Source organism: Nicotiana tabacum, chromosome 9 (assembly GCF_000715075.1).
Source record: "Nicotiana tabacum cultivar K326 chromosome 9, ASM71507v2, whole genome shotgun sequence".
In the NCBI taxonomy this organism is placed as follows: Eukaryota; Viridiplantae; Streptophyta; class Magnoliopsida; order Solanales; family Solanaceae; genus Nicotiana; species Nicotiana tabacum.
In genome coordinates, this window is record NC_134088.1 from 24,693,868 (window position 1) to 24,715,927 (window position 22,060).

Genomic DNA, 22,060 nt, shown 5'->3' on the forward strand with positions numbered 1-22,060 from the left:
TAAAGATCATCTGCATACGCTTAGAGTATCAATTCACTCAGTCCTCCCAATCACTCAGCACTCGGTACTCGGCACTCGCACTCAGTAGGTACCTGCGCTCACTGAGGGTGTGCAGACTCCGGAGGGGCACCTACAGCCCAAGCGCTATAATCCACATGGACAACTCACGTACTGCACAGACAACTCACGTGCCATAATATCAATATCTGGAATCGCACTGACAACTCACGTGCCATAGTAAGCCAAACTGACCCGCTGTAGCGTGCAACCCGATCCCATAATCATCCTCACAATCAGGTCCTCGGCCTCACTCAGTCATCAATCTCTCTAGTCTCTCGGGCTCACAATGTCATGATACTAGCCCAAAAACAATAGTATGATGCATCAATAAATAACAACAGAGACTGAAATATGATATGCATGTGAATGCGTATGACTGAGTATGTAATGCAATGAAAGCAGATTACTCAACAACGGAAATGTCCTCAGTGGGTACCAACATGATAAGCATGTAACCTAGACATGGTTTCTAACATAAATACAACTTGATAACTCTAATACGTAGAGATTTCATGATTTCAGACAAGTTCAGGTAACTACACGGTACCACAGAAATAATGGAATTCACAGTTCACACAGTGCACGCCTACACGCCCGTCACCTAGCATGTGCGTCACCTCAAAATCAAACACATAATATGTATATTCAAGGTTCATACCTTCAGATCCAAGATTAGAAGAGTTACTTACCTCGAACAAGCCAATACCAATGTCGAGCATGCCAAACGATGCTCCAAAGATGCCATCCAGCGCGTTCCGACCTCCGAACGGCTCAAAACTAACCAAAAACAACTCAAGTACATCAAACAATGCTAAATGAACCAATCCCGATCGAAAAAATCAAATCTTGAATCAAAAGCCCAAAACCGGCCAAAAGCACAGCCCGGGCCCGCACCTCGGAACCCGACAAAATTTATAAAATCCAACAACCCATTCAATTACGAGTCTAACTATACTAGTTTCACTCAAATTTGACTCCATTTCGATGTTCAAAACATAAAAATTCATATTATGAAACTTTAGGCCAAAACTCCTAATTTACTCTTTAAAATTCACAATCCAATTACCAAAAACGAAGGTAGATTCGTGATATAAAATAAAAAATAGTAGGGAACACTTACCCCAGTCCACAAGATGAAAATTTCTTTAAACTATATGACAGATCCTTCAACACACTCACAACTCGGACTGTACGCCACATCATAACAAAAACTAAGCACCCAATGGCCCTCATTACATTCCAAGGAGACATTTCTCGTCACATTCAAACCATCTTAACACATCCCGCAGTTACATTATACTTATCATATAACCATCCAATCACAAATTCCACTAATAGGGACACCAACGGACCTATAAGTCCCAAAAGCACGTGCTCACACAATCGAAATCTTCGTGATCAAGCTACCGTTAAAACTCGGCCTCAAATCCTCCAGACTAGACCATCATCAGCACGTCAAAATTACATCTCGCACCTCAACCATGGAATCACAAGCCGCTGGAGCACAGCGGATACCGAGCGCTCACATGCGCATATAAGTGTGTGGAAGGAATTAAAAGAGTTGCGCTTCAAGATGAATCAATGTCGCACGATAAGGAAAGAAATATGGGAAGTATATCCTATATATCTTGTAGCTTCTCAAAGATAGGTATGGACGTCATCATACCGATCCGCAAGACTTTACTAGACACTTGCTCATGACTTGTAGAACCTATGAAGCTAGAGCTCTGATACCATCTTGTCACGACCCTAAATCCACTAGTCATGGTGGTACCTAACCCAATCCGCTAGGTATGCCAATTAACCACTAACCAATTTCAATAACAATTAACAAAGCAATTAAGTAAAGAAATATCTGAATCTGATACGTTTTCCAAGAAGTGGTAGTACAAATCACGAGCTTCTAAGAATAGAGTTTACAACAACAACAACCCAGTATAATCCCACTAGTGGGGTCTGAGTAGGGTAGTGTGTACGCAGACCTTACCCCTACCATGAGGTAGAGAGGTTGTTTCCAATAGACCCTCGGCATCCTTCCCTCCAAGAACTCACCACCTTGCTCTTGGGGTGACTCGAACTCACACCCTCTTGGTTGGAAGTGGAGGTTGCTTACCATCAGAGCAACCCTTCTAAGAATAGAGTTTACAAAGCTGAAATGAAATAAATACATCGTCTATTTGAAAAGTACATAAACAGAGTTTTATAGATCTAAGGCTACCACGAACAAGAGACAGCTACAACCGGGACGCAGGTACATCTTCAAATCCAACTCTCATCGAACACAGCAACATCAACAGCCAATATCTACACGCAAACCTGATCTTAGGTTGAAAGTAGTGATGAGCTAACAGAAAGGTCGGGTCCAACACCAATATTCCACAACATTTCATAACAACATAGTACATGTAACCAAAAGAGTATCTCAGAAATAAAAGGCTCAGTCCATTCACAATTCATGTTGGTTCCCTAAGTACACGCAAGTATACATGGCCATCAAGTAATAAAGTGACTCGAAAGTCAGATGTCGAACCCATAGAGACTTAGATTAACCGTTAACTAAGAAAACTAAGATCAATTTACTATCAAAGATGATCAAAAGTTTAACTTTTTTATTACAACTACTATTGCGAAATTTAAACACGTAACCAAGGGAGATATAAATTCCAGGGTTGTGGTCAGTTTATCAACCCTATTGAGTTCGTAATTACACATGTTAATCCAAATTATCTATGATTGCAAGTTGACCAGATCGTTTATATAAATATCATGTTCCCACAATACTATCCGTCTATCCATAATATATCAAACCTATATTCCTATGGTCTTGAATCTATCATGAATGGATATAGTACGGTATTCAACTAAGCAAGACTGTTAGGTATACTCCTATCCTAACCGCGAAATCTTTCCCCGTGCCACAGGTTCAGAAATAAACTCTCTCTTATTCTACTCTAATCTAAACACGGCTTTACCAAGCATATCATAGATAGTAATTAGAAGTCAACTGCTGGCCAAATAATTAAGCAATTATGCATAGAATTAGAGAAACAACCAAAGATGATAACTCGAATTAACGATAATATAATTAATAAACTTCAATATTCATGACAACCACAACCCAAGAACATGAAATTTATCTCCACATATACATGGTAGCAAAACAACAAATCATCAAGAAAAAGTAAAGATTTCTATTTTTGATGAAAGAAAGATGGAATCTGATGAATTCCGGCCTCCACGGCGGCTCTGTGCTCTCCCTTTATCTAAAGTCTCAAAATCCCCCTTAAAAACGGTGTTTAATGGCTATTTATATGTGTAGGGAAAAGACCTAGACAAAATAACCAAGTCTAAAACCAAAAAGGATTTAAAATAGGCTTGAGACTCGGATCACGCGTCGCCACGCGAAATGCGATACACACTTCGTGTCAAACCGCGCCTCGCGAGCTCAAACACGAGCAGAAAGGCTCGCTTCACCTTCTTATCCAATTTGTTGTTGCCTAACTCTTTATCTTGAAGCTCGTTGCTTTTGAGTGCTGCCAGGTAATCTCCAAACCTTCATTCTTTAATTCTTGTGTCTATAATTGCATGCAATCATTTAAATACATATAATATACTTCCAAAATATTTGCTTTGCTCACAATTTTCACCCAAAAATACCTACACATAAAATAAACTCAATTAAGCACAAATATAGTATAATTTAGTATTAAAGCACCAAAATGTAAGGTAGATAATACACTAAAAATATATAATTATAGCCAAACATCAGTTCCAAAAAAATAGGCATTTCTTTTCAAGTATCTCAGTGAAAATCCAAATCTTTTACCGAAAAAGCCAAAATATGAGTAAGTTTGAAAACTGTGATTTTGCCCAAAACTCCTTTCAACAAATAGTAAGATGTTTCATTTTCAAATAGCATGAGGAAAGTACTTCTCTATGCCTACATGTCAAGATACAGGTAAAATCACAAATGTCCCCAAAACTGGGTAGCAGAAGGAAATGCACCTCTATGCATGTATCTCAAGTACGCATGTCAAATGCAATGCATCATGTACTCACACTCTCAGAGTACTCAACCTTACTATCTCGCATTCTCTCTCACTATGCTCAACACATTCAATCACTCATCGATGTACCATACCAGCTGGCATGCAGCACGATCCATATTTATAGTCGATTGCGCTCACTGGAGGTGTGCGGACTCCGTAGGGGATCCTTTCATCCCAAGCGCTACAATCCACACGGACAACTCACATGCCATAATATAAATATCTAGAATCGCACGGACAACTCACATGCTATAATATCAATATATGAAATCGCACGGACAACTCACGTGCTATAGTGACAACATCCTAACAAATAGGCCCCCGGCCTCACTCAGTCATCAATCTCTTCAGTCTCACTCACGGGGTCACAATATCATGAAACTAGCCCGAAAATAATGATATGATGTATCAATAAATAACTGAGACTGAGATATGATATGAATGCATGAATATGACTGAGTATGAAACATCAGTAAAATCAATGAGATGACAGTAAGAAACAACCACTATGAGTCCAAACAATATCGTCATAATTCCTAAACATGATATCTAGCATGATTGATAGCTTAACAACTTTATCACATGGTGAAAACATGGATATCAACAAATTAGGACCGTTATACATTGCCATGGAAATAACAGAGTCCAAATTCACATGGTGCACGCCCACACGCCCGTCACCTAGCATGTGTGTCACCTCAATACCAATCACATAACACGTATTTCGGGGTTTCATACCCTCAGCACTAAGATTAGAAGAGTTACTTATCTCGAACAAGCCAATACCAATTCCAAGTAAGCCAAGCGATGCTCCAAAGATGCCATCCCGCGTGTTTCGACCTCCGAACGGCTCGAAACTAACCAAAAACAATTCAAATGCATTAAACAATGCTAAAGGAACCAATCCCGATCAAAAAAGATCAAATCTTGAATTAAAAGCCCAAAATCGGCCAAAATCCCAACCCGGGCCTGCACCTCGAAACCTAAAAAAATTTACAAAACCCAAAAGACCATTCACTCACGAATCTAACCATACCAAAATTATCAAAATCCGACACCATTTGGTCATCCAAATCCCCAAAATCCACTCTCCAATTCTTAAGCCCTAAACCCCCAAATTTCACTTCAAAATTTCACTAATTAGGTGGGGAAATCAGCGGGGAAACAAGCTTTATGATCCAAAATAAGTACAAGAAGCTTACCTCAATAATCACCTCGAAAATCTTTTCCAAAATCGCCTAAGTCCAAGTCCAGAATGTTGAAATAAAACTAAAATCGTGAACCCTTGCTTATAAACCTTCTGCCCAGACTTTTTGCATCTGCGGGCCTATTATCGCACCTGCGACATCGTATCTGCGGTGAAAATGTCGCTTCTGCGGAAGCCACTTGCACCTCCAGGGCCCGCAGCTACGCTCCAGGTTTCGCACATGCGAATGCTCATTTGCGGCCATGACCTCGCTTCTGCGGAGTCAGTCTCTCCTAGTTGCGCCCGCACCTGCGTCCACTTGTACGCATCTGCACCACCGCAAGTGCGGGAAATTCTTTGCACCTGCGATCCCTATCCTTCATGGACTTTCTCGCATCTACGATTCATACCACGCTTCTGCATGCTCGTACCTACGGTGCCCACTCCGCAGGTATGGTTACACCAGTAGCAACAACTCTTCAGCTGTTTCATCAACTTAAACAAAATCAAGTCCATTAACCACCCGAAAATCTACCCGAGGCTCCCGAGACCTCAACCAAACATGCCAACAAGTCATATAACCCAATATGAACTTAGTCGAACCTTCAAATCACTCAAAACAACACCAAAACACCGATTACACCCGGATTCAAGCCTAAAGAACTTCTAATCTTCCGACTTCTACAAACGATATCGAATCATATCAAACCACGCTCGATTGACCTCAAATTTTGCAAACCAGTCATATTCAACATTACAGACCTACTCTAACTTTCGAAATCGAAATCCGACCCCGATATCAAAAAGTCAACTCCCAATCAAACTTCTTAAAAATTCAACTTTTGTCATTTCAAACCAAATCCCATTACGGACCTCCGAATCACAATCTGGACATGCTCCTAAGTCCAAAATCACCCAACGGAGCTAAGGGAACCATCAAAACTCCGTTCCAGGTTCAAATTCATAAAAAGTCAAACTTGGTCAACTCTCCCACTTTAAAGCTTCAACAATGAAATTTATTCTTCCAAATCGATTCCGAATAACCTGAAAAACAAAACCGACGATTCACATAAGTCATAATACATCATACAGAGCTACCCATGCCCGTAAACTATAGAGCAAAGTGCAAATGCTAAAAACGACCTGTCAGATCATTACAGAATTCGAATTCGAGTTTTTAAAAAATATTATTTATTTGGATTGGGTGTTATTACAAATGATTAGGAATATTCTTTGGAGTTTATATCTAATGAAAGTTGCAAAATTAGTTGTATACTGTATGAATCGTTGGATGAAATTTGTATTTCATTTATAAATACAATCATTTTACATAAAATTATTGATATGTATCAAATTGTATTAAGAGAGGAAATTATGATTGGAATTTTATAAAGGAAAAAGAACATGCCGTATAACGACCTAATCATTCGTTTTGAGCTCTAGCGCATCATTTGGCAGTTTGAGGCATTGAGTAGCTTCACTTTAGGTATTATGACTTGTACGTATGGTCGGAATTGAATTTCGGTAAGTTCAGAATTAATTCAGATGGAAAATTCTCAATTCGGAAGCTTTAAGTTGGAAGAGTTGACTAAGGCTTGAATTTTGAGTAAACGATCTCAAAATCAAAATTTGAAGGTTCCAATAGGTTCGTATGATGATTTCAGAATTGGGCGTATATTCGGGTTGAGTATCGGGCCGTCCGGGAACATTTCAGCACTTATTGTGGACAATTGGCCTTTTGAAAGTTTAAGAAATTTTTTAAGTTTGACTTAAAGTGGACTTTGGTGTTATCGATGTCTGTTTGGGATTTCGAGCCTTGGAATAGATTCGTATTGTGATTTACGACTTATGCAAAAGTTTGGCAACATTCTAGAATGTTTAAGTATGAATCGGACGTGTTGTTGAAGTTTGAATGTTTGAAAGTTTAAATAAAGGTTTTGATCGTCGATTCATAGTTTTGATGTTGTTTGGTATGATTTGAGGCCTCGAGTAGGTTCGTGTTATATTTTGGGACTGGTTGGTATGATTGGACGGGGTCCCAGGGGCCTCGGGTGTGTCTCGGCATGGTTTCAGACCATTTTCCCTTTGTTTGTGATTGCTGGTTTCTGGTGTTTGAGTTTTTCATCGCGATCGCGCAGATAGGCTCGCGATCGCGTAGTGTTGACTGGGAGCTAGCGATGTTGTTCTTTGCAATCATGGAAGGCGTTAGTCTTAGGCATGAAGGTTTGGCCTTCACGTTAGCGGAGATGGGCTCGCGTTCGCGGAGGCTGATCAAGCAGAGATTAGCGATCACATTGCTTTTGTCGCGTTTGCATAGAGGGAAATCCGAGGGCAGCTAAATTTGGTCTTCGCGATCGCGAATAGGACGGGCCTGGGCAGAATTGTTTTAAATCGGGATTTTTGCTCATTTCACTCATTCCTCTCTTGCTTGGGCGATTTTTGGGGTGATTTAAAGGATCCATTTTCGTCATTAATCTGTAGGTAAGAGATTTCTACACATTGTGAGTTAAATACATGGCTTATATATGGATTTAAACATGGAAAGTAGCAGAAATTGTGGGATTTTCATAGAAAACCTAGAATTTGGTATTTTTGGATTTTGATCACGAAATAAAACATGGAATTAGGAATAAATTATATAATTGAGTTCGTGGTGTTATGTGTAATTATAATCTTAAAGAATTTTTGGAATCTGGGCACGTAGGCCTGAGAGTTGACTTTTCGAGCGGAGTTGAGAATTATTATGAATTGTTAAATTATACGCATTGGAGTATATTTTGATTTATTTGCATATTGTTTGACTAGTTTCGGAACAATGGCCATTGGTTTGAGGTGTTAGAGAGGCGAGGGATACGGTTATGGAACTTTGGAGCAAGGTAAGTCTCCTGTTTAACTTTGTGAGGGAGAAACTACCCCTAGGTGATGTAATTGTTATGTGCTACTAGTTGTGGGTGCTATGTACGCACGAGGTGACGAGAGTTCGTACGTACCTAAAGCATGTTTATGTCTGGGTAGACTTAGGACTTTATCATGTAATATTTGAATTATTTGAACTCATTCTGCTGGCTTAATTAATTGAATTTATAATTGAAGTTGATTTAGAAATATTTATATATATTAGGCCGAGCCTTATCACCTTCAGTTGTTGGCAAGTTATTTGAGAAACGATAAAGGTTATATTCACTTTGTGCCCATGTACTGTATTATAAGCACGTGTCTCCTAATTCGATAATTTCCTTCCTTTCTTGTGGAGCGGGCCGAACGCCTTGACATTATAATAGACGCATCTATGGTTCGTGCCGCTCGACCCTCGGCAGTGTACACATTATTCGGGATCAGGCCGTACGACCTCGGCATAATCGGCGTTATATTGCTACCAGTCCGAATATTCATGAGATTATCCTTCCACTGATGCCTGACATTTTATATGGTATTCCTTATCTGTTTGATACTGGCACTTGATACATTTGAGTTGTTGAGATAGGATACTAGGCTGAGGAAATCTATAACTTTAAAAGAATATTTTGGAAGATTATGTAACTTGCAGTTTTACCCCATTATTACTGTTGTGCGTCATATCTACTTATGATTTATCATATTGCTTTATTGGACCTCTAGTAAGTGTCGATGTCGACCCCTCATCACTACTTCTCCGAGGTTAGGCTAAATACTTACTAGGTACACGTTGATTTGCGTACTCATGCTGCACTTCTGCACAAAATGTGTAGGATCTGACCGATTTATTTGTAGGTCATCTTGGCACGTAGGCACAACTGTTGAGGAGACTTTAGAGCGATTTGGGGATCATGGTGGACAATGACTAAGTCTATAAATTTCATTTGGGATGGTGGCTACTGTATTGAGGCAGATTGAATATGGCAGAGAAGAGTTTGCTTGAAATGAAGATAGTTGCGAAAGCTTGATTATCGTTTTTGGATGCAACATGACTTCGAGTTTGGAACGTATTGTCGACTTTGAGTTGATTTCAATGGGGAATGAACAGACTTTTACAACTAGTGGACGAGCATGGGGTCAGGAAGGGTTTGCTGATTTCGTGGTAGTTGTAACCAGGGTAATGTCGTTGGGAGATGTCGAAATGGAATTCCGCAGGTGGACTATCTCCTGTGAGCAAGTTAGCTGTTGCGTGAGTCTTGATGAAGTTTCTACGAAGAGTTCTAATTTCTCCACAGCAGGAGGCAAGCACTGAGATGTGAGCTTGGATTGCTTGAAGAGGATGGTGCGACTGTCAGGAGATCAAATGTCCGATCATGGCTGATAATTCAGAATGTTTTATGAAAAGTTTAACAAGGGATTTCGATACATTTGGCGGGTTAACGGTGCGAGATCATGGTAATTGAGAAGGAGGAATCTTTGTGGGTTCTGCATTTATGTGATTGTAGGTTAAAGCTAAGTGAGGGAGCCCACCATCTACGATTGGATTGCGTGGTTGTCTGCTTGTGCGGTTTCTGGTTATCGGTGCATTGGTGGATTATTTATGACTAAGAAAAGAAAACATCAGGGTTAATTCGGGCAAAGAACTTGATGAATGTGTGCTATATATCGCCTTATCAATTCATGTGCAGGTTTTGGGAAGACTTAGAGTTTATACTTCTTCTGAATGTGATGTAGAAGGAAAAGAATCCATCTGGTTGCTTCTTTGGGAGTGTTCATGTGCAAACATAACATTGGAGTTTGGTTATATATTCGGTACCAAGTTAGAGTGGGCAACTCTCAATAGTGGTTCTAATGGGTTCAAGAATGTAAGCGCGATGTCTAAGGATTTTGGGTTCGTTATGTGGCTGAAGACCGAGATTTTGCAGCAGAGTGTGAAGAATACTTGGGGTATTTCCTATGTTATCATCGAGTATGCGGGGCAGAATTGGAGAAATGGGAGAAAATGATTTGCGGAAGGTCTTTCAGAATGGGTGTACTAGTTGGAGATGCTATTGTGCACGTGAGGAGGATATGAGTTGATTCATGGGTATTGAGACGATGTGGTCTCGTTAATTGGGTCACTCGGGATGAGTGTTGTTGAGTTTAGTTAAGTTTTTAAATGGAGCTATTATTATTTTTTAGGCAAGTCAAGAGTAAATTAGAGTAAGTTGGGTCGGTTAGTAATGGTTTGAATCAGCATGATTGTGGCAATGATCAGTTCCTTCGGCGTGTTAAGTTATACAGGTGGTTGGTGATTGTACGTGTGGGCTTGACAGCCACCGTGATTAGATTGATTTGGGATGTATTTGATTCAAATGGCCTTGTTTTGCATAAATTGATCCCGAAAGAGTTATGGAGATTTAGACCATGACTTGAGGTTTGTATTTTATGCGGTTATGGGAATTCAGTTGCATGTTGCAATGGTTCTTCTGAAATGAATTAAGTGAGAGGTTTCTAGCCAATGAAGTATTTATTCTACTAGTAGTTCAGGGGTTATGATGAATTCTTATACTCTCGCATAGCGGCATGATAGGTGCAATGAGAGGCATGAGAATTGGAAGTTGAGGATCAAGGTTGCGGCTCGGAGTTGATAAGAATGTCACCAGCTGGGATGAACATGGAATAATTCAGATGTTCAGAGTAATATGGAATTATCGTAGGGTCGCCTGAGAATGATGTTCTGTGTAAGAGGCATTGTGTATTGATTAGCGGGTTCTTGATTTACTTTACAGAGTTAGTACGGTTGGTGGTATGGAGGTGCAGACTTTTCTACCTGGCACGTAAGGTCGTGGGAGCGTATCCTACGGGAAAATTTTATAAGTGTGACATGTTAGTCACTTGATTTTTAAGGATTGAAATCAAGTATGGAGATTCTGGTATTATCGCTAATGTGAGAGTTTATTCCTGAAAAGCGCTCTATTCATTTGGTTGTGGATTGTGGGAGTTTGTTCTGAATTGTATGGCTGCTCATGTGTGTCAAGAATAGGGCCATAGCGGATCCTGGAAAAGTTGTTGGCCTAGTATGGGATGATTGGAATCAACTTGAGATCCATTGGTGGGTCTAATGTGAATGTGTGCTCTACATCAGGTTGGATATGTCCATTCAGCATAGCGTTGCTAATGGAGGAGTCTTCGGGCGTTGGATGTTATTTCAGTCGTCAGCTATTCCATGTAATACCCTATTGTGCCATGTGAGACGGCTTGATTATTCGCACATGTGTTGTGATCCCGAGTAGCTTGTGGTGTTATATGAGCAAGATGGCTCTCGAGATGTAGGTCATTTATTGCACCTTGGTCATGCTTGAGTTTTTGGTAGTGCATGGCACTAGTTGTCTCCCCCATGGGCGTATTTATGCACTAGGCATACTTGTGGTCGATATTTTGGCATTTCGTAAGTATAAGCATTTTGGCTTGGTGGATGTTTCCTTATTGATCGTTATGTGTGGATCAGGTGGCATGCCTCCATGGGTACATATTTGGATCGGGTGGCATGCCGCCACAAGCATGTTATGTGTATCGGGTTGCGCACTGCAACAATGTCATGTTTGGATTAGGTTGCGAAATGCAACAATGTCATATTTAGATCGGGCTGCACGGCGCAACAGTGAGAGTTTAAGTACAGTTATGTATATTTATTTGTATGCCTTGTTTCTCATCTCTGAGATGGAGTCATATTCGGGTTGTAGCGTGTTGGCACATTGATGCCGTCATACAAGATTTTAGATGGTATTTGAGGTGGCTTATTGCCCGAGCAACTTGTACTGGGTGAGCGAGATTATTAGACCTGAGATTGGTGCGATCAGAGTTATGTTGGGTATATTAAAGAGAAAATATCGTTATTCGGTTCAGATTAACGTAATGGTTCTTGTCAGAAGGAGAGATTCCATGATTTATTGATTCGGCAGGTGGTTATAAGTTTCTACACATCTTTTTCGTCGTGGCAGTGTTGCGAGAGTTGGAACAGGGCTTACATGCGTTATGAGGCATATTGCGGGCATCAGATTCGTGAAATCACAGCTATTGTGGTCGGAGGATGTTATTATGGGCAAACGACTTCTATGGTGCATGGTGTGATTTCAGCATAGGTGCATGATCATGTTTTGGTACAATGTGTAGTGATTGATACAATGTTTGTATGTTGAATTAGATCTTGTGGCGCAATTTGGATATTGGAATTTGGTCCCAAGGCTTGATGGCTAAAAATAAAAGGGAGAATCTTTAGTCTGGCTCGAGCGGGTGTGTTCACGTGGGTTGTGGTGGCACGGGCAGGTGCCCGAGGTGTTTTGGACAACCCCGAAGCAGTCCTCGGCACGTTCGAGGACGAACGTATGTTTAAGTGGAGGAGAATGTAACGACCCGACCGGTCGTTTTGAGCTCTAGTGCATCGTTCGGTGGTTTGAGGCCTTGGTAGCTTCACTTCAGGTGCTACGACTTGTACGCGTGGTTGGAATTGACTTTCGGGAAGTTTGGAGTTGATTTGGAAAGAAAATTCTAATTTCGGAAGCGTTATGTAGGAATAATTAGGACCGAGCCCGTTTGGCCCGCCAAGGGACCGGTCAGGTTCCGATCCCTTGGCAGGCCAAACGGGCCCAACGGATATTTGGTTTTTTAAAAAAAAACTAGTCGTTTGGGTATTTAAAAAAAGAGTTGTTGGGCTTTAAAAAATAGTCGTTGGCTATTTAACAAATAGCCATTTAACCCCCAACTTAATTTTAACCCCAAACTTTTTATAATTACACTTTTTTTCTATTTTCAAATATAAATACTCCCTCATTCTTTCATTTTCTTACAAAATCAATATCAATCTATCACAATCCCTCTCTAATTTTCTTCTATACTTGCTACTATTGCTTACTTTATTCCAAAAAAGTAGTCAAAACATATTAGGTTGTTACAATTTGTGAAGTTGGTGAATTGAAGTCTTCAACGATAATCAATTTTTAACAAGTTATTCGTGAATTTGGTAAACTCGTTCCAACTCTTAAGTCTATTATTATAGTTTTGTTTGTTTTATTTATTTGCAATTGCTTGATTAATTAGCATGTCTTCCTTAAGAAATATTTTTGGTAAAATTAAGAATAAGGGAAAATCCAAGACTGGGGAATCTAGTGGTACTGATGGTCCTCCTCCCCTACACCGGGTCCCCGAACCAAACCCCATATCCGTCCTACACCTGCTATTCTTGATACCGATAATTGTTTATTACAATTTACCGAGACTGAATTTTGTCATAATATTGCACCCGGTGAATATTTAGACCATGAATTAATGAATGATCTCTATTCAAATAATTATAATACTATTGATGAAAATGATGATGAGGAAATTGATCTTGATGAAACTCAACCGGATGATGATACACCCACTAGTCCTGCTCTTGATGTTAACCCAACTAGTGATAATGCTGCTAATCCAAATGATGACCCATCTGATACTCTTGTTACTGCCCCCACGTTTTCTAGACAATCTACCAAACGGCAGGAAACATCTCCTGTTGGCCATTTTTTACTTAACTAGTTCCACAAAATAAGGCTAAGTGCAAAACTTGTGGTCTGGAGTTAACTTTTAAATATTTGGATCATGCGGCGGGACGAGATCTTTGGCTAGACACATAAAAAAAATACCCTAAAGATAACGTCGGATATCAATGTCTGAATGCTTTGGCCGAGGGAAAAAGTGTACCTAGTCCTAAACAGACTGACCCTAGTACCGGTTCAAATCAATTTCAACTGGAAATTTTTTTTTAAGCAACTATACCACTCGGCAGCACTTGCCTAGTGGTTAATATATAAATAAAATCCCAACATGGGTCTAAAGCTTACAAGATGTCAATAGAAGTTGCATGAAGCTACTAGCTATTAAAAAGATAGAAAAGCTAAAATCTAATGAACTAGCTATTACAACCTAATAAGTTGAATGCTTCCTTCTCCTATCAGTGTATGCGAATCCAATTGTCATTGGCAAATACCAAGCAACACCCATCAAGCTCTTACCAGGCGCCAGGGTATACTGTCCATAGGCTAAAATGAATTCCGAACATCTCCATCACAGAGTTGAAGCCAACATAGTCTTCCAAGTGTAGCTACTATATGATCTCCATATGCAGCGGACTGATTTTGTCCAAGTACTAATCATATGCTCACTCATCAGAATTAATGTGTAGAAGAAGGGCCTCGCTTTAGGCACGCTTTGCAAGGCAAAAGCCAGGAATGAGCTGGCTTTAAGCAGGCTTTGCAAGGCAAAGGCCAGGCTTTGAAACTGTGCCTTTTTGTGATCTTGTAAGCTCAGATCCTTCCCAACTAGAAACTTTAATGTAGACATCATTCTACACATTGCTAAACCATCCTCAGATTGAGCATGAAAGCATGCTAATACCACTGATAAATGATTCAGCAATCTCCAGAAATACCATATGATAGGTTCATCATTTTCCTTAGCATTTGGACATATCAGAATTAGGATAAATTGTACCATCTAACACCTGCTTAACGCATTATTTCTGTACACTATCAAAGCACCCCCAGAATGAGCATGAGACCATGCTAATACTATTGGAAAGTACCTTAATAGCATACTGAATTAGACAAAGAAACATGCAGGTTTGTGCATAGTCCAATCCTGTAAAGCCATCAGTCTGTGGTTCTTCTCTTTGCTATCCTAACTCTAAGGTTAGGTGATTGAGATTTTTCTAGATTGAACAACCTCATCCCTGCACTAGGCAGTTCAGAGAATGAATAAAACTCAGATGTACATACAAAAGAAAGCACAATGTTAGCTATAAAATCCGCCACTGAGTTGCCTTCTCTGAACACATATTGAAAGACCACATTGAAGTTGTCCTTCATCTCTATAATTTTCTTTACATCCTGTGCAATTACCCAAGGAGGATCCCATTCCCCTTCTATCACCTTCTTCATCACCAACGAATCAGTCTCCAATATGAGAGGGTGAAGAGCATGCTCCACACAGTATTCTAACCCTTGAAGAATAGCCTTAGCTTCATCTACCACATTAGTTGTCACTCCCAGGTATAATGCCCTAGCATACACCACATCCCCTTCATCATCCCTCACACAAAAGCCTAGGGAGCTAGGTCCAGGATTTACCTTTGAGGCTACATCAGTATTATATTTGTACCAACTATGAAAAGGAAGTTGCCACGTTACTCTTGTAGTGATAAATATAGGTTTGTATCCTTCAAAGTATTGAATCATGTATGGCCATAACATCGGAATATTAGGCATCCAAGCATACCTAACCCTTGTCAATTGATGTAATGTCCTATTTATCTCATGAATCACCCTATTTATGGACACTGAACTCCCATGTTTACCTGCATTTCTTGTCTTCCAAAGCTCCTAAGTAATGATAGCCGGTACTACTTGAAACAGTGGATTTAATTTTGGACAACACTGAGCATACCACCAATGTCTAATAACCTGCTTCAATTGAATCAATGGAACAATAATTCTAGTAGCCCCCATGAACAAGTTCCATACCTTAGAGGCAGTAGGACTTGTGACAAATATATGCTGAATGGATTCCTCTTGGGGTTGCTGACAACACCAACACCTAGACATCACAATTTTCCCTTGCCTTCTCCACATGTCATCAGCGGCTATTTTCTGCCTCCACAATCTCCACAAGAAGAAGGATATCTTGAAAGGCAAACCTTTTATCCACATTAACTTGAATTCCTGATTAGGATCAGTCTTATGCCTTAATATTTGCCAAGCACTGCTAACACTGAACTTGCCTGAAGGAGTTGGCATCCAGTATGGCCTATCCCAATATCCCTCACTGCCTTCATAATGCACATTTAGCCTTATATGTTCTGCAATTTCCTCATTGAAAGTTTGATCTAGCAGCTGATCATCCCATGCTTCCCCTTGCCGAGGTTCTGCCACCTTCTGAAGATCTTCATTGATTGTAAAGTCTTCAGGTAATACATGATAAAGTGCACCCAATCCAGTCCAATTTTCATGAAAAATATTAGTGGTTCCGCTCTTCAATTCCCATACGATCTCATATTCTACTTCTTCCCTAGCATTCAGCATTTGTCTCCAAACATGAGACCCTTACCTAAAATGCACCATTGTTGGTAGTTCCTTCTTGCAATATTTATTCCACATGAAATTAGACCACAAAGATTTTGTGGTCCTAAACCTCCACCATAGTTTAGCAAACAGTTCCCTTGAGATATCATGTCATTACCTAAAACCTAGGCCGCCTTCCTCTATAGGAAGACAAAAAATTTTCCATGAAGCCCAGTGTATGCTTCTCCCTTCTTCCTTTGTGCTCCAAAAGAACCTAGCAAAAATCTTATGTAGATGCTTCAGGATGTTGTTTGGTGGATCAGGGACTGATAACATGTGAACTGGCATACTTTGCAACACACTAGAGATGAGTGTTGCCTTTCCTCCAAATGACAGTAGCTTTCCTTTCCATGAATGTAATTTAGCCTTCACCTTCTTGATAAGATCCTCATAATAGTCATTCCTCATTCTATTATAAAAAAATAGGACATCCTAGATATGTGAAGGGGAATTTACCTCTTGCAAATCCTGTTATAGCTCCAACTGCCTGAAATAATCCATTAGCAACCTTTGAATGCATGTAGTATGAACTCTTATCTTTGTTGATCATCTGACCTGATATCTTCTCATAGTTCCCCAACACTGTTACCGATAGTATTTTATAGTATGATCCAAAAAACGATCGGGAAGAATTGGCAAAAATGGTAACTGTTATGTACTTACCCTATAGTTTTTCTTCTGACCCTACGTTTGTGCATTATATTAGAAATTGTTTTAATCCTACTTATAAAGATTTTCCTCACACAACCGTAAAGAGCGATATTTATAAATATAAGCATGAATATGAATAATATTTGCGTTAGTTATTTACTCATATAAATTGTTATATTGCTATTACAACTGATATGGGTAGAAGTAACAACGACTGTAATTACCTTACTGTTACATGTCATTGGATTGATGAGTATTGGATAATGCAAAAATGCATAATTGTTTCACGTCACACAGGGCAGTTTATTGCTAGCACAGTTACAGATATTTATAAATATTTTTGCATTAGTGATAAAATAATATCGGTTTCAATGGATAATGTTACTAATAACATATATGCTATATACTTGCTTACCACTATGCTAAATCCTGCATTTAGTAACATTTTTCATGTTAGATGTATTTGTCATATTTACCATTTAATTGTGGGTGATAGTATGAGAATTTTAAATATTCAAATTGAAAAAGTTAAAATGGCTCTTAACTGGCTTTTTCATTCAAACTGTAGAAGTAGACTTAGAGAATATTTTAAAAGATACGATGAATGTGGCCTAAGAGAAAGAAAGGTTCCTAAACCTTGTCCAACAAGATGGAATTACATTATGAAAGTTTGGTTATTGCATATGAATATAGAAACCCCATTAACTCAACGTTTAGTGCACATGTAAGTGATGACGATGAGCACCTTACGAATGGGTATTGGGCTAATGTTAAAATGCTTGTTGATTTTTTTAAAAAAATTCATATTGCTACAAATGAATTTTCTAGGCAATATTATCCTACTATTTCTAACTGTTTAGTTTATATTGCTGAACTTGCAAATGACCCCTTAAAAATCCAGTCCCCCCACCAAATGACCAAAACGACCCTGCTTTGGTCACCTCAATCCCCACCGTTGATCCTCCCCAGATCTATTGGACCGGAACCCCTCACCTTTCCCCCCTTTAAGTGTCGGAAGAAGTGCAAACACTTAGGAACCCCCTCCCCAATTCTCTTCATCTCCCTCCTCTCTAATCCTAACCCTAGCCGCCATAAACCTCCAACCCACCTTGCCGGCGGCCACCACTCCAAATCACCCCAAATCCTCACCCTATAATCTCCACATTGCCCTCATCTCACATCTCCTGTTATGTTCCTTCAAAACCTCCCATATTTCTCCTATTTTTGGATCCGAATTTTCAAAAGAACCTAATTCGGCCCCTTTTCCAGTTTTCTTCTTTAGATTCAACTCGATTTGGATCGGAATCTATGTTGATTGTTTGCTTTTGACAAGAGCAACCATTTAACTTTAATTTCGGACCATTTCGAATTCATCGAAACTCGATCACGACGATATGGACCGGCCAGTTTTCATCCTCTAACTTTGATGGTCGGATTTAATTATTTGCTGATAAGTCAACTTGGTATATCTATTTCCTCTATTCTGTGTTTTATTTTTAGTTACCACTGTTTCACCAATTAAGCATGATTTGATTAATAAGCGATTTAAATTAGTATCTATTTGTTAGACTTAATGTATTTAGGCTTTAATTACAATATGTAATGAGTTTGTTCAATTGTTTAATTTTGATGTTTGCTTGAGTGTGGGGTGGCCAAGACTGTAAGCATAAGCTTCGTTTAAATTTGGGAGGGCCTGCTGGGTAGGCAGACCCATTAAATGTGAGATTCGGGTAGGGAAAATATGGGCCAAAGGCCCAGGTGGATTTCAGTAAAGTATTGCAAGATTTGAGAGAATTCAGTGAAATGAATAAAAAGATTTTTTCTGTTATGAGAGAAGCTTCTAAAAAGAACAACTGTCAAAAATTGGTTAGGAAAGGATGCCTTATCCATTAAAATCAGCTGACAAATTCTTTTCTAGGCTTTATCTCATAGAGCATATGCATATTCTATAAAATTAAAAAAAAGGACTCCTCCTCTCATTCAGGGACATGGATTTCACACAAAAGAAAAGGCACACACAAAATTCACTCTTTTAATTTCTGCTCTCATCTCATACTGATTTCTTCTCCAAAAGACAGTCTGGGATTCCATTTTAATACAAAAATGAAGATCTAGGATTCACCTTAATCTCTTGCTGTTTTTCTATATTACTGAGATTTCCTGGATTTCTGGATTTGAGGTTTAAGGATGTTGTCTATTATTTTCTGCTGTTGTTTTCTTGCTGCTGCTTTCTTCCCAGTTTTCAGACACTTATTTTCTTCTTCTCTTTCTTTATTGCTGTTAAGGTATGTGTTGATTAGCTTCAAATAATGTAGTTGTTATTTGAATATCACATTGCTTTAAAAATTCTGTTGTTTATTAGTTTACGTGTATGTTGTTCCTCTGTGTTTGACTGCAAATTTGAGTTTAGATTGAAGAAAAATGGTTTGATAAATCTTCATACATGTTGGTAACCTGAGTGATAAAACAGTTATCAGTTGTACTGTGATTTATGACTGCTGAGATTTGGTTTGCTGTTGTTGGATTCATACATGTGAAATTCTGGAAATTTTCTATTAGATTTGTGGCCTAAGAAGTGAGACATCAGAAGTGTTGGAGATGAGCTTGAAAATCTGACCAGTGCTTAGCCTGATTTTAAAGTTTTATTAATTGAAAGTGGTCATCTATTATAATTATTGAATCCGAGTTAGTATGGTTATTAATATGGCTCTTGATTCAAAGTTGTAATAATCCTTGTTCATTATCAGTGAATGTAGTTATATAGATTCAATAGATTGATAGTTGATGTTAGAAATATGGATTATGGAATGCTACTGTATAGAAGTTTAGCACGAGTCCCTCTTTCTCGAAATAGCTTCATTTTTCGTAGTTTATTAACAATAGGAGACATAAATGTTAGGTTAATATTGATATTGTATAAGTGATTCAATTTGAGCTGGCGTTAAACTCGTTTGAAATACTTTCGTCTGTGTGACTAGTTATGGGCATATCTGGGCCTTGGTCTAAGGTTGTAATTAATTGGACTCTACAGCTGCAAGGCCCAAACTTCAAATGGAAGTCAGAAAGTGGAAGGCTTAATATAACTAGGGTTCACATGAAAGCTCATTTAGACATCATTCATCTTTGCAGTATTTTACTTATTGACTTAGTGACAAATCTTGTTATGTATAAAGCTTGATGCTATGAGCTTCACGCTTAGCCCATGTATGCTCATACCCGACTTGTGTGATATCTCATGTAGGTCTTCAATCATTTTAAACCCATAGCCCATTTTTTTTGTTTTTCATAGTATATTCCATATTTGTAAACTCTTGGCCTTACAATAATCTTAAACTAGTTTTAGGACAAACAATCTTTGAATATCGTAGTTTGCTTTAGTCACGATTAATAAAATTATCGTGACTATGGTTACGGTTCCCGTGGCATAGTCATGAAACGTAATCCCCAATTCGAGTGTGTGTTTCATGTCACTCGACCATAACTTCAAATAATAATTAAAACAGACATGTTGTAAATCATGGGTATTGCAATGTGTGCCAAAAACGACAAGTGTACGACATCGTAACTTGTTCAAGAAATAATTCCATAAATCCTAAAAGCAATTAAAATTCTATTAAAAATAGTCAAAAGTAAAATAATACACAATAGGTTTTAAACATGTAATAAATCAGATAATTAGGCCAAGAATAAATTGTTAAGCAACCGTGATAAAATAACGGAACTCTGGAGTGCCTTTCTCCTTCTCCCGGGTTAACAGAATTTCTTACCCCATTTTTTGTATTCGCGGACCATAAATAGAGTTAATTTTCCTCGATTTGGGATTTTAAAATAAACCGTTGATTTGGGATACCATAAATTATTCCAAGTGGTGACTCTGAATTAAATTAATAATCCCATTTCGAATAATGTCACTTTTGTTGGAAAAACTCCCATATCCCTCGAAAAAAGGAGGTGTGACAGATGGCACATATGTAAGAGGTTACATGTTCGTTGGGGTCGGTCGTTCCATTGTATTTAGGAATTTTGGGCATGCGAAAATTTTTGGGGATCGGTTTTGGAGCCGCGCTCGGGGGGAAAGGCTTTTGTACGATCTTTTTAGAATCTATGCCCTTCAATATCGGTGGTGCCCCCGGGATCTGATCAACCCTGGAGTTATAAGTTTCCATCTTTTGGTCGTTTGCTTTGATCTTCCTTTCTCCCGATTCTATTCGTTTTGTCAGTTACTCGAGCATCTTAATAATTTCGGGATTAGTTCCTGATTCTTGTTCATTCGACCTCACTATAGCTGGCCCTGTTTTGTGGATGACTTTTCGGGATGGACTAGGCTCGAGCCTGGTCGGTGCCTGGGTTTAGCTCTGCAACTGGGCTATTGCTACTTGTTGAGCTTGCAATATTTCAAAAATCATACGCAAGCTTATTTTGCTTTCCTCTGCGTTTTGGGTATTTCGAGATGCAGATCGAGTTCCACCATGAATGTTATTTTCAGGATCGGAAAGTTGGTTTGCCTCGATGGCCACATGTGAATTATCGTCAATTGGACCTATGGACCGAGCTCCAACAAGGTCGACGGGTGGACTTTCATCCCCGGTCGTCGGGTTGTTGTTCTCATCTTGAAGGCGAGCTTCGTTGTCGATAGGTAGTGCCATTAATGGAGAATTCGTCGTTTTCAGCATGAAATCAAAGGCACTTCCAAGAGAAAGTGTAAAATAGTGTGTTTCACAGAGATTCGTATCAAATAACCACTATTATTCTTAGCCCCACGGTGGGCGCCAAACTGTTTACCCAAAAAACGGATACAGTTGAATTATACGTAGTCCTAAGGATACATGGTATAACTTGGTATAAATCGGAAAAGTAAGTAAAAATATATTGAATATTGACTGTATAAAGGAATAAAATTCAAACCAAATTGAGTAGAGAATGATTTATAAACAAGCGAGATGAATCAATGTCCAAGCTCAAAAAAGGATAGTCTCAACTATATATCAATGTAGTAATCTTTAGAATGTAAGTGTATCAATACTTTCTTCTCTGGATCTTCCATCCACCCTTACAGAAATAATACCCACTTTTAATATAGTGGA